This window comes from Colobus angolensis, unplaced genomic scaffold, assembly GCF_000951035.1.
Source record: "Colobus angolensis palliatus isolate OR3802 unplaced genomic scaffold, Cang.pa_1.0 Scaffold3, whole genome shotgun sequence".
Taxonomy (NCBI): domain Eukaryota; kingdom Metazoa; phylum Chordata; class Mammalia; order Primates; family Cercopithecidae; genus Colobus; species Colobus angolensis.
Window position 1 is genome coordinate 8,085,051 of NW_012116265.1, and position 10,713 is coordinate 8,095,763.

General features: G+C 47.0%; 1 protein-coding gene across 3 annotated transcripts in view; it reads right to left on the minus strand.

The window, feature by feature from the left end:
- Window positions 1-10,027, minus strand: part of FLRT2 (fibronectin leucine rich transmembrane protein 2) — a 98,535-nt gene extending 88,508 nt beyond the window's left edge. Inside the window, exon 1 of one of the 3 annotated variants that reach the window (XM_011949461.1) lies at window positions 9,577-10,027. The gene's annotated coding sequence lies outside the window, so the exon portion shown is untranslated. The remainder of the gene's footprint in view (window positions 1-9,576) is intronic. The other 2 variants (XM_011949460.1, XM_011949462.1) reach the window with 2 other exon arrangements.
- Between the last annotated feature and the right edge of the window lie 686 nt (window positions 10,028-10,713).

Genomic DNA, 10,713 nt, shown 5'->3' on the forward strand with positions numbered 1-10,713 from the left:
ATTTTGCAAATCAAAATTTTAAAAAATCGTATTTCTATTGGTGTGTGTTTGCAAAAGGTAACCTGGATGGTTAAACTGTAAATCCAGTCAAAAAGAGAAACAGCCTCATTTCAGAAAACATTGATGATTTCTTTTTCCAAAACAAATCCTCAAAATTCTATTTCCAAAATCAAGCCAAGCTGTCAAAGGAAAAGTTTGACCCTCGAACTCAACTCACCCTAATTATCCTTTATCTTTGAAATGGATACTTTCATCAAAATAGCACAAACTCAGAAAAGGAGATAATCCATTATTAACTGAATGGAAGAAATGATGCGGGGGCTACAAGACACTGTATTGGTTAGACGATATCCCTTGAACCCGTAAGAGCGAAAGCTCCTGAATGGCAGGACTCTGTCTTGGTTACCATCTTATTTATATAAAACCTAGTCTTTCATAGCACAAGACAGGCATGCAGTGATAAATGTTATCAATTTGAATAATGCCTCTTTATAGGAATATAACACTGTATTGTTATCAAGGTATTTTCACACACATTAATCTTATGTGACCTCTCAACAACTCTGTTGAACTCTGTAGAGAGGAAATTAAGTCTCCAGGAGATTAAGTAATTCATACAAGGTTGACTATAGAAAGAAGTATGCTGACAGGAGAATGCAGATTTTCTGTTCTTTCCCCCAAGGCAACCTCATTTATTTCCCACTCCCCTCCACAGTCAAAGTGCCAAATACCTACATCATAGGATTATACTCATTCAGAACAGGCAAGCTTGTCATCTAATCTAATGCAGAAGAGTGAAATGCTATTATTTTAAATCTAAGTATTTCTAGGTTTGTGATTTTTCTTACTGTTCTAACTAAAACAAACAACTCTCATTATTTTGGGTGGGTTCATGAAGAATGGAACTTCTCAATTCTATGTGCAGAATTCTACATCTGTATAATAAAATGCCCTGCCATAGTAGCCCTTAACTTCTTTCTGGCTCCAGTTACCCAATCAGAAGTGAGGCAGGTAGGACTTTCTTGTATAAATTCAGAAGGAGTTGTGAGAAATAAATGAAATCCTGGATGTGAGAACTGGAAAAACGTAAGGGCCGGGAGTGATGAGGGTGGATACGAATGTGCTTTCAAAATCAATCTTAAAAAGAGATTCCTCGAACCTCTATGGCACATATGTCTATTAGCTATGATGAATTTTTGTCTATTAGATACGATGAATATTACAATTCCTTGCATTATTTCCTTTGTCTAAGTACTTGAGTCCAATTTTGGGGCCAAAGTGAGAGAGGAAATCATTACAGAGGCTGTTTAGATGCTGGATTCTGATGAAAGTGACATGTAGAGGCAGCTGGAGCTAAGAGTGACACCAGCATGTGAACCTATTTCAGGACTGATATGCGTCTAATGCTTTCCGTTCAGTCATATGACCTCTGTTGACTTCAATGGATAGTATATTTGTGAACCAATTTTAGAAGCCACTGTTCTTTTGCTCCCTGCTGAAGGTGGTTTCAATTGTTCTGAGGCCTAATATCATCTATAAACTTTGGGACCTGGTATTTTTTCAGTGGGTTTAAATCCAAAAGCCCTCAAGTTCTTAAGGGGTTCAGATGGAAGATTCTTTTATCTGTGTCATGAAAGCTCTAATAAAGAGAACTGAAATATAACAGTATGACATGTGAACCGAAGGGAAGAGAAGACCTTTTTCCAAGTTTCTTGCACATTCCCTTAAAAGCAACCTGGGAACAAAGTAGGGGGGAAAAACTGCTCAGTTTCTAATGAGCATCTAATGGTTAGTAGCTTCAGAGAGTTATTTTGTGAATGCTTCAAAAATGGCTGAGGTCTGTAACCATTAAACTGCCAGAAAAAGTATGTCCTTATTAAGTATTAGTAGAATAACTGACCAGTGTTTGCGAATCACCAACGTGCCCTTTTGACTTTCCAAATTATATAAGATCCGGACGTAACAATGACACTGCTTTGTTTGGGTGACTCAAGACACATGGCACTGCACACTTTTGCAGGAACACATCCTACATTAAATTAAGTTAGAGGTGGCATTTGAAAAATAAATAAATAACGGAGTTCCAATTCACTGCAAATGGTACAGGAGGCCAGTAAGTGGGAAGCTTGCAAGAGAAGGACTTCTTTTAGAAAGATGTTTTACAGGACTTTTTCTGCATCATTAACTCTTCTGGAATCCTGAACATAACATGATGAATTCCCCTGAAAAAGTAGCTACTGTTTAATTTTGAATCACTTCAAAGAGCCACAGTAGAAGGAATCAAAGAAAACCAAAAAGACCAGTAGATGTGAAATTCGCCAAGGAAGGGAAAAAAAAAAAAAACATGAAGGTTCTAACAGATTTTGACCATGTACTCAAAATACCACTGATTATTTTACTAATACAGTGTTTTACTGTTCCATGAGACTGAAATAAGTCTCTGTATTCATCAGAACACAGGATATTTTTATTACAATATTTGTGTCATAGCCTTTAAAAAAGGAACATACTTAAAACCTTTAAAAGAATCTCTGTCTTAAAATGGTTCTTCGTGCGTGTGTGTGTGTGTGTGTCTGTGTGTGCGTATGTTTTACTATAAACAGATACGTAATTGGAGGACCTTTATTACTGAAAGGAGTAAAAGTATACTGATACTTCAATTTGCAACATGTAGTTTTAGAAGAAAGATATAATTGCACAAAAGCGATTTGGAGAGTAGAAAAGGTAAGAAAGTTGGCTGAAGTACGATAATGGTTGTTTAACCTTAATAATAATAATAGCTAGTCTTAAAAAAGTCTTTTGTGTAAAAATCGCCCAAGGGAAAAGAAAGAAAACCTCCTAAAAATTCCATATCCCCAAATACCTCTAGATCCAAAACCATCTGGAAAATGTCAGATAATGGTATCCACCCACCTAAGAAATTCAGTAAACTTTGTCTTCAATTAGCATTTGAAATAATCGGCTAAAATTGAAATTTCTATCTGAAAACCCTCAAAAGACAAACCTGGATTAGGAATCAGATTTTTACAGTCTCCTTAAAAGGACCATCTGTTTATAAACACTCTTCTCACACTCTTTGATCTGTACCGTAAGTTCACAGTAGAAGCACAGCTGAATTTAAAGACATATACACACAGCTACCATGAAGTCTAGTTACCACATACATATTCTGAGTTCGTCTCAAGTTTCCCTTGTTATGTAAGCACTTAGGAGCAATAAAATTTCACTTACATTCAGCAGCATTGTGAGTCCCAAAACAATAGTCAGCCTGACCGTACAATCCCTTCATTGGCAGTAGATAGCTCTGGTGTTTTATTTATGTTGATCACATTGTCAACGATATATGGAATAACCATTTAGTTGCCTGTTAGTCCATAACATTTTTATTACTGTAATTGCCATTATCCATATTTGAACTCTGTATTAGAAAAATCAAATTAGGTAAACTGAAATATCCAGAAAGAACTACAGAGCTGTTGGGATTCACCCCCAGCACCCCCAACATTATCTTCAGACCTTGTTGAGAAGGAAAAAAAAAAACAATGAGTATTCACTTCTCACAGACAGAGGTCACTAATGGACTGAATTTGAATCACTGTAGCAGAAACCACAAAGTTATTAAAGTAATCTAGTGAAAAAGGAACTTGAATTGAAATTAAAGATATCAAAAGATGATTATCCGGAAAAGTCTGACCTGAATACAAATATTACAACACCTTGACCTTTTTTGAATCTTCTAAAGAGAGAGCAAAACCAAAAGCCGCTTGGCACCCTTGCTGTTTTTTAACTTCAGATGCTTCAGATCGCAGAAGCAGGAATTCTTTCTTGTAAAGTACAAAGCTCAAGAGTCAAACTAGATCAGATGTTCACACTGGTTCTCTACAGAATAAAGCTTCTGGACTTGTACATACTTGAGCCTTTCTTAAAACCACAGCTTCAAACTGGGAAAATATAAAGTTGTCTAAATCCTAAATCAAACTCACCAGCAGGCCAGAATATAAATGTAACGGGCATCAGAGAAGGTTCAAATTAGATCCAGCCGGTCAAAGTCAAACTCGGATATGATCACATCATCTGAAACCTAGCATACAGGAAAAGCCAGGACTGCTTTGGGGACTCCAGGGTAACCCAGCATGGTGTCATTTGGAAATCTACTTTATTCTGCTAAAAGCATCCCCTGGAATTTCTAAAACTGCAATGAAACTACTGAAGTGTTAAGACATGGGCTTTTTCTTAAAAAAAAAAAAAAAAAAAAACAGCATTCCTTCCATGCTAGGTTTGTAATAGGTTCTGCTAAAGTACAGCTAGCCCAATTCTTTTCACAATTTCTTGTATCTACTGGCAGAGACATGGAATAATGTTTGAAATTTCATCTTCCAACCTCCTCCAGTCAAAGATATTTGCAACTCAACATGACAGTATGGTGTTGCGCTGTCTTCAGTGATTATTAAAAATCCCTAAATGGTTTAACCCTATCCTGTTTCGGGCTTTCAAGGAGGGGAGGAAGAGAAGTAGTATTCTCAGACGCAATAAAGCTGTGGAGAAAAAAAGCAACTTTTCGTGGTATGCGTATTATCCACAGATTGATTCTCTGCTAATATGGTGGCTGGTGGCCTGCCCATCCTAAGTAGCCGGCCCATGTTGCTCAGTAATGAAAACAAATAAGAATCTAGTTCTAACATTTCAAATACTGACCTAAAATTTTACATTCACACTGAACAACCTAATATATCCCTGGACAAATGCCAATCTGCATTCTATTTACCTCAAAAAAATTTTTTTGGTGGGGGCCTCTTCGTTGGATATTTATTAAGGTCATACCGGTTAAGTCTACAGACAATATCGGTCCGATATGGAAGCTAGCTTTCGGGTTAGCTTTTGGCTGTGAGAAGTTAGACATAATAAATTTAGCAATAAGTCTGGGCGAGTGGACATGCTCCAAAGCGCCCTGTAACCCTCTGTGATTAAAGAGCCTCCCAGCTAAGTGGGGAGCAATAGCTCCCATTTAGAAGAGGCTTTGCATAGCAAATGCAGCATGTAAAGAAATCTAATCAGCACCTTGCACTCTTGAGCGAGCATTTACACGGATTTGTGCCTTGCACTTGGTTAGCTAACTGTAAGCTTTACAAGAGATTCCCTTACTAAAATTAATCAAAAGCTCTTGAAGACTGATTCCCATTCACAGGAGAAGACAGGATGAGTTTCCAGGCGAATAAATAATGATCATAATAAAGATAGCAGCAGCAAACGCTGAGCTGCTTTGAAACTAAAAACTCAGTTGGGGGAAAGGGGGCGTCGGGGAGTTGGGGCTGGAATCTTTTTGCTTTTGGAGTGAGCTGCAGCTATTTTCTTAGCCTAAGTAAAGCTGTCGTTCGGGAAACGTGACCGTCTTCTCTCCGTTGCTGCCGCCGCCTCAATGCGCACACGCGGCCACTCACTACCTTGGGACCACTGCGCTTCAGGCCACCGAGAAAAATTCAGCCTCTCTGCAACACCACTAACCCCCTCCCCCAAACACGCACACATACAAACACACATACGCACAGTCGTGGCAAATTCACATCACCAATAGCTAACACGTTTCACCTCACCCCTGAATGAAAATGTAACTTCTAAAGTTCCTATTTTATGACGCCAGAAGGTGAAGGGAGGGAAGGAGGACTCCAGGGACGTCAAAAGGGGAAAGGATATTTTTTTCGCCTTTGCTTGCAGTATTTCACCCCTGAAATTTGCTGTCCAGCGAAACGAGGTAGGCGAGTAGGGAGTGGGCTCAAATCATTTTTTTAAAATGGTAAATGGGTGAGAGTGTGAAGGGGGGTGCGTGCGGTAAGTGAAATCCATGAACCATTTCTCTGGACTGAAGAATACTTTAAAAGCCCATAAATTCACATTCCAAATTTCCAAAGAGATATAAGATGAGGAGCCAGCTGGGGCTGAGGGTTCTCATCCACTTCTGGGGGGATTTGCCTCGCGGCACAGCTGCCCCCCTAACGTGACTAGTGATCTGCCAGCGCTCGGTGCCCATCCCGGGGACCTTGAACTTCGCCTCCCTCTTACTTCCTGCCAGACCCGCGAAGGCCAGGAAAGGCTCTGGGAGGAAGCGGGAGCGCAACGGAGGGGCATGGAAGAAGAGGCTTGGGGGCGCGCGTTACCTGCAAAGGTTCTCGAGGTCTCCTTCCAGCCCTGGTGGTAATCCCGCTCAGCGCCGCGCCCTCCCCCAGATCCAAACTTTTGCTGGGTCCTCCGGGTGGCAGTGGAGGAGACGGCGGCGGCTGCTGGAGGCAAGCCCGGTCGCCCGCAGCGTCGGGACGCGGGGGTGCGGAGGCCGGAGCCTCAGAGCGGTGCGCGCCTCCCCGCAGCCGGCCGGGGCCGGGGCGCCCAGCTCGCCTCTCTCGCTCTCGCCTACGTCCCCTACGGAGCTGCGGCATCGTCTTCCCCAGTCCTCCGCCACCTCCGCCTCCAGGGTTCGGGCATGCCACTTTCTCTAGGCTCCGGCCGCCGCGGCCCCCGCCTTCTCTCCTCCTCCGCCTCCCCCTCTCCGCTTCGTCAAGCCAACGAACCCCAAAAGAAGTACGGCGAGCGGGGAAGGCGGCAGAAAGCGGCCCCGCGGCACCCGAGCTCCTCGGATATGGAGGATCCCGGGAGTCGGCGGGAGAGCGAGGCGGACGCTCCTCCGACGCGTGTGTGCGGACAGCTCGGAGCCGGGCGTGCGGCGCTGCGCGGGGGCGGGCGCAGGGCTCGCTCCAAGTGCTGCGCCCGCCCGGCGTGGGTCTGGAGGCTGCTCAGACCACACTACCGCCTCAATCCGACGCGGCCGGGCTAATGTAGGCGCCGCGGCCCCCACCCCCACCCCTCCTGACACACCGGGAGATGTTTACAGTAATGAATTCGCGGGATCGTCTCCGCAGCTCCCGCGCTCCTCCTCTCCCTCCGTCCCTGGCGCTCTGGCGCGCTCCGCTCCTGGAGCCCTCTTTCTCTCCCTGCCTCATTCCCTCCCTCTCTCCCGGAGTCCCTCCCACTTTTCTGGTTTAAAGAATGCCTGGGAGGCGCGGCTGCTACCCAGCGATTTCCAAGAGGCAAAGTCGGACTTGGCTTTTAACCCTGTCCTCTCTGAAAAGAGTTTCAGAGCGCCTGGCTAACCCGGCAGATGCCAACCTGACCTTCTCTCTGTCTACCCGGCATATACCGTCCCTACCAGCAGCCCTTAGGGATAATGCCACCATCTGAACCCTGAAAGGAGATTTTCTCCATGCCTGCTTAGTGGTGTACTGCCTATTACTTAGACATTGAGAAATGATCGAAACGTGAGATTAGAGGGTAAAATACAGCAAACCTCTCAACCAAAATGGCGTTATTTCAAATGCAGACAACCTTGGTGATGTGCCCCCCACTCCTCACCCCATCACTAGTTCCCTCATCTTGGACCACCTTAAATGACTTTAACTGGGGGAGTGATCAAAAAATTAATGGGATTAATTTAAACGCCCCCACTTTCTTCCTTCACGCTGGCCGCTTCTGGCAAGAGCGTTATTAAATTTCCCCACAGATTGCAGCGGACAACAAGAGATTCAGCCTAAAGATTAGCAAACAGTCTTGACAGCTAAGAAGCCTGATTTCTGTACAGGCAACGTTTCCACTTCACAATCTCTTTCCAAAGGTTAAAGAGTAATGTAAAAAACAAACAACCAAGCAAAAAAACTAGGTGCACGTCTCCATGTCGGAAGGAGGAGATGTTTTTGGTTTTCTCATCTCATTTCGTGCTGCTCCTCCTGCCTCCAGCAAGTTGCAGTCATGTTGTAACAAGTCCAGTGAGGCTGAATCTGAACAGAAGAGGGAGAACGAGCCCGCTCCAAGAGCTACGCCGAGACGCGCCGTCGGTGTGGCCACGCGAGATGCAACCGGAGAGTTTGAAACTAGCCCAGGACCAACCCCCCAGGGATCCGCTCAGCTCTCCCCGCAGAAGAGTTGAACTGGGGCGGTGGCCGCCACAGGCAGAGGATGATTTCCGGACGCGCCCCAGGCGCGACCGCACTCCTCGTCCTCAGTTCAAAGCATGAGTGACTTGGCACCACTTCCCCAATTGTTTTTTATTTCCTTCGCATCCCTGTTGTGTCTACCGCCTTCACGTATTTGAGAGCCTAAATCATGTTAAGACGACTTGGAGAAAAGCACGATTTGCCACGCAAGGATCCACCCAGACGCACGCCCGCGCGGAGACGCACGCTGGCACACGCGCTCACACACGCGCACACACACACGCGCACACTACCCGGTTCGTGCGCGCGGGTCTCTGTTCCTGTTGCATTATGCAAAGGTGGCTAGGAACGCGCGTTGACTTAGATTTACATAGCCCGTCTTCTCCCCACAGTGTGTGACTAATAAGTATCCCAGGGAGGAGGGGGCGCGGCTGGGGGTGCTAATCGGAAAGGAACAGACAGTGAGTGCCATCTTGCTGGGAGGTTCCAGGAGCAAAGCGCCAACGACGACAGTGGCAGTGGCCTCAGCTCCACCAGTAACTACCGCTGGCAGGAGCCACACACGCTCTAGGAGTTTTCCGGGTGTCAAATATGGATCCAGCCCGTCCCAGTCACCCTCTTCCACTGTGGCTTCCTTTCCCTGGTCAGTACCCCGACTTCAACTTACGGCCTTGATCTAAGGCTTGATTACAAACGAGAAAAGACCGCGGCAGCGCTCAAAGTGCGGGGGCGAGCCTGGTACTGGTCAGCGCGGCGGAGGGATCTTTCCAGGAGGCCCCAAGCCCCCAAGCCTGTGCAGAGACTAGGTAACAGCTGGCAAGGCCCTGCTCCAGTCGCCCTCGCTGGCTCCTTGCCCCTGCATTCAGCACCTGGGGGCTTTATTCGCCCTCTCCCTGCGTCCCACGCACGCGGCTCAAGGAACTCGGTCCCGATTCCGCCTGCTGTGCTCCCCGAGCCTTCGCCACCTCCGCAGGCTCTCTAGAAAGGCTGGATGGCCCCAGCTCAGTGCCCGCCAGCCCGAAGAGGACAAGCAGGGCTGGAAGGGAGTTGGTTTTGGAAAAAGCACCCCCCATCCCCACTCCCACTCCCACCAACTCTAAGGAAAAGGAATTAGTGTCCACTGCATCTGTTTAACTGCTAATCGATCCCAGATTATGGGCAGGTAGCACGCTGGTGTCTTTAGATACAACCGCTTGATAATAACGCTGGTGACATTAACAACAGCTTGTGGAGGGGAGACGGTTGTTACTGGTGAAAGTTAAGAGATTCAATCTACGGAAGTAGGAGGGTGAACTCTGGAAAGGTTAGGGGCACTGAGAACCCCAATTTAGCATCGATGCATCTATTAGACAAGCAAATTTGCGTTTTGACCCAGAACTCAGTTATGAAGCTCCTTAGAGGAGGTGGATTTGACCAGCAGACAGATGTCCCCAAAGTCGAGAGAAAGCTAAGCTGCCTATTTTCTCTCCAGGTAAAAGACAAAGCTTAGAACACCCCACTTAAGATGACCACCCCAACTCTTTCAAAAAAAAAGAAATTCCCCAAAGAAACAGCGTGGTGCCAGCGTAGCAGCAGCTCGGCCTGTTACTAGAAACTTCACCTGGCACCGCAGCCCCTTTTACCTGACGGCTGCGTCTTCTCCTTGCAATGGGCTCATCCAAATCCGACAGGGTCAGGGAGGTGGAAAGGGAAGACGCTGGCGCGGCAGCAGCGGGGCTCCCGGGGCATGGTATTGTTTTAGGGGTCGCCGCCGAGGTCCCTCCTGCCCATCGTTGAGAACTGCCACCCTGATCCCGGGGCTCGGTGGACACGGTGGTGGGAGCGGAGATGCCGCCTCGCCGCTGCTGGGCACCCGGGACGGAGGACCAGAGGTGCACCTCGAAAGGAGTAGCGCAGCGCCTTGGCGCGGAGATTTGCGGGCGCTGATGTTATCTCAAGCGCTCGTTCCTCCGCGGTGACAATGGATAATGCCAAAAGCGCAAGTGACGGCGACAGGTTTCGAACGTACAACTAACTACAAGGTACCCAGCCTGAGACAGTATGCTGCTTTTCCCCTCCCCCTCCTCTCCCTCCTACCAGGGAGGGAACTAACTTAACCCTGTGAGCGCCTGACACTCCCTAGAGAAGCTGGGATCGACTAGGAAACCGCAGGCGGCGGCTCCTGGGGGCGAGAGCTTTGTTCACGTGCGTTTCCAGTGGGTGTGTTGCTGTCTAGGGGCACTCGCGTGGCAAGACGCCCGTGGCTGGCTTCCAGCGCCCAGATTCAAGGATGGGAAGGAGCCCTAGCGTTTCATCCGGACCAGACCCAGCCCTCGGAGTCTATTTTTTGCCTCCAGTTACCGGATTTACTGAAGTTGCCAGCGAAGTTGGTTTTATTCCTTTACTTCTCTACTCTCCGCCCCCGTCCACGCCCCCCAACCCTGTATTATTTCCTGTCCTAGCTGCGCTTTGAAGATTCGGAACTCTTCGCTGGTTCTAGCTATAGATTTTAACTGTGTTCCGTATGAGAGACGAATTGTGGAGGGTACCCAGCCACCCATGCCAAGTGTAAATGAAACCGCAAGAAAAGCTGCCTCCCACTCACCCATCCAGTGTCCGAGTAAGCCTAATGACACACATTCACATAACTAAGACGAAGACACAGGAAGATAGGGGTGCGGAGGACGGAGTTTGATGTGTGAATGGGAAATGGAAAGAGAGGGGAGAGCGCGCGCGAGAGAGACAGCTGGAGCCTGAG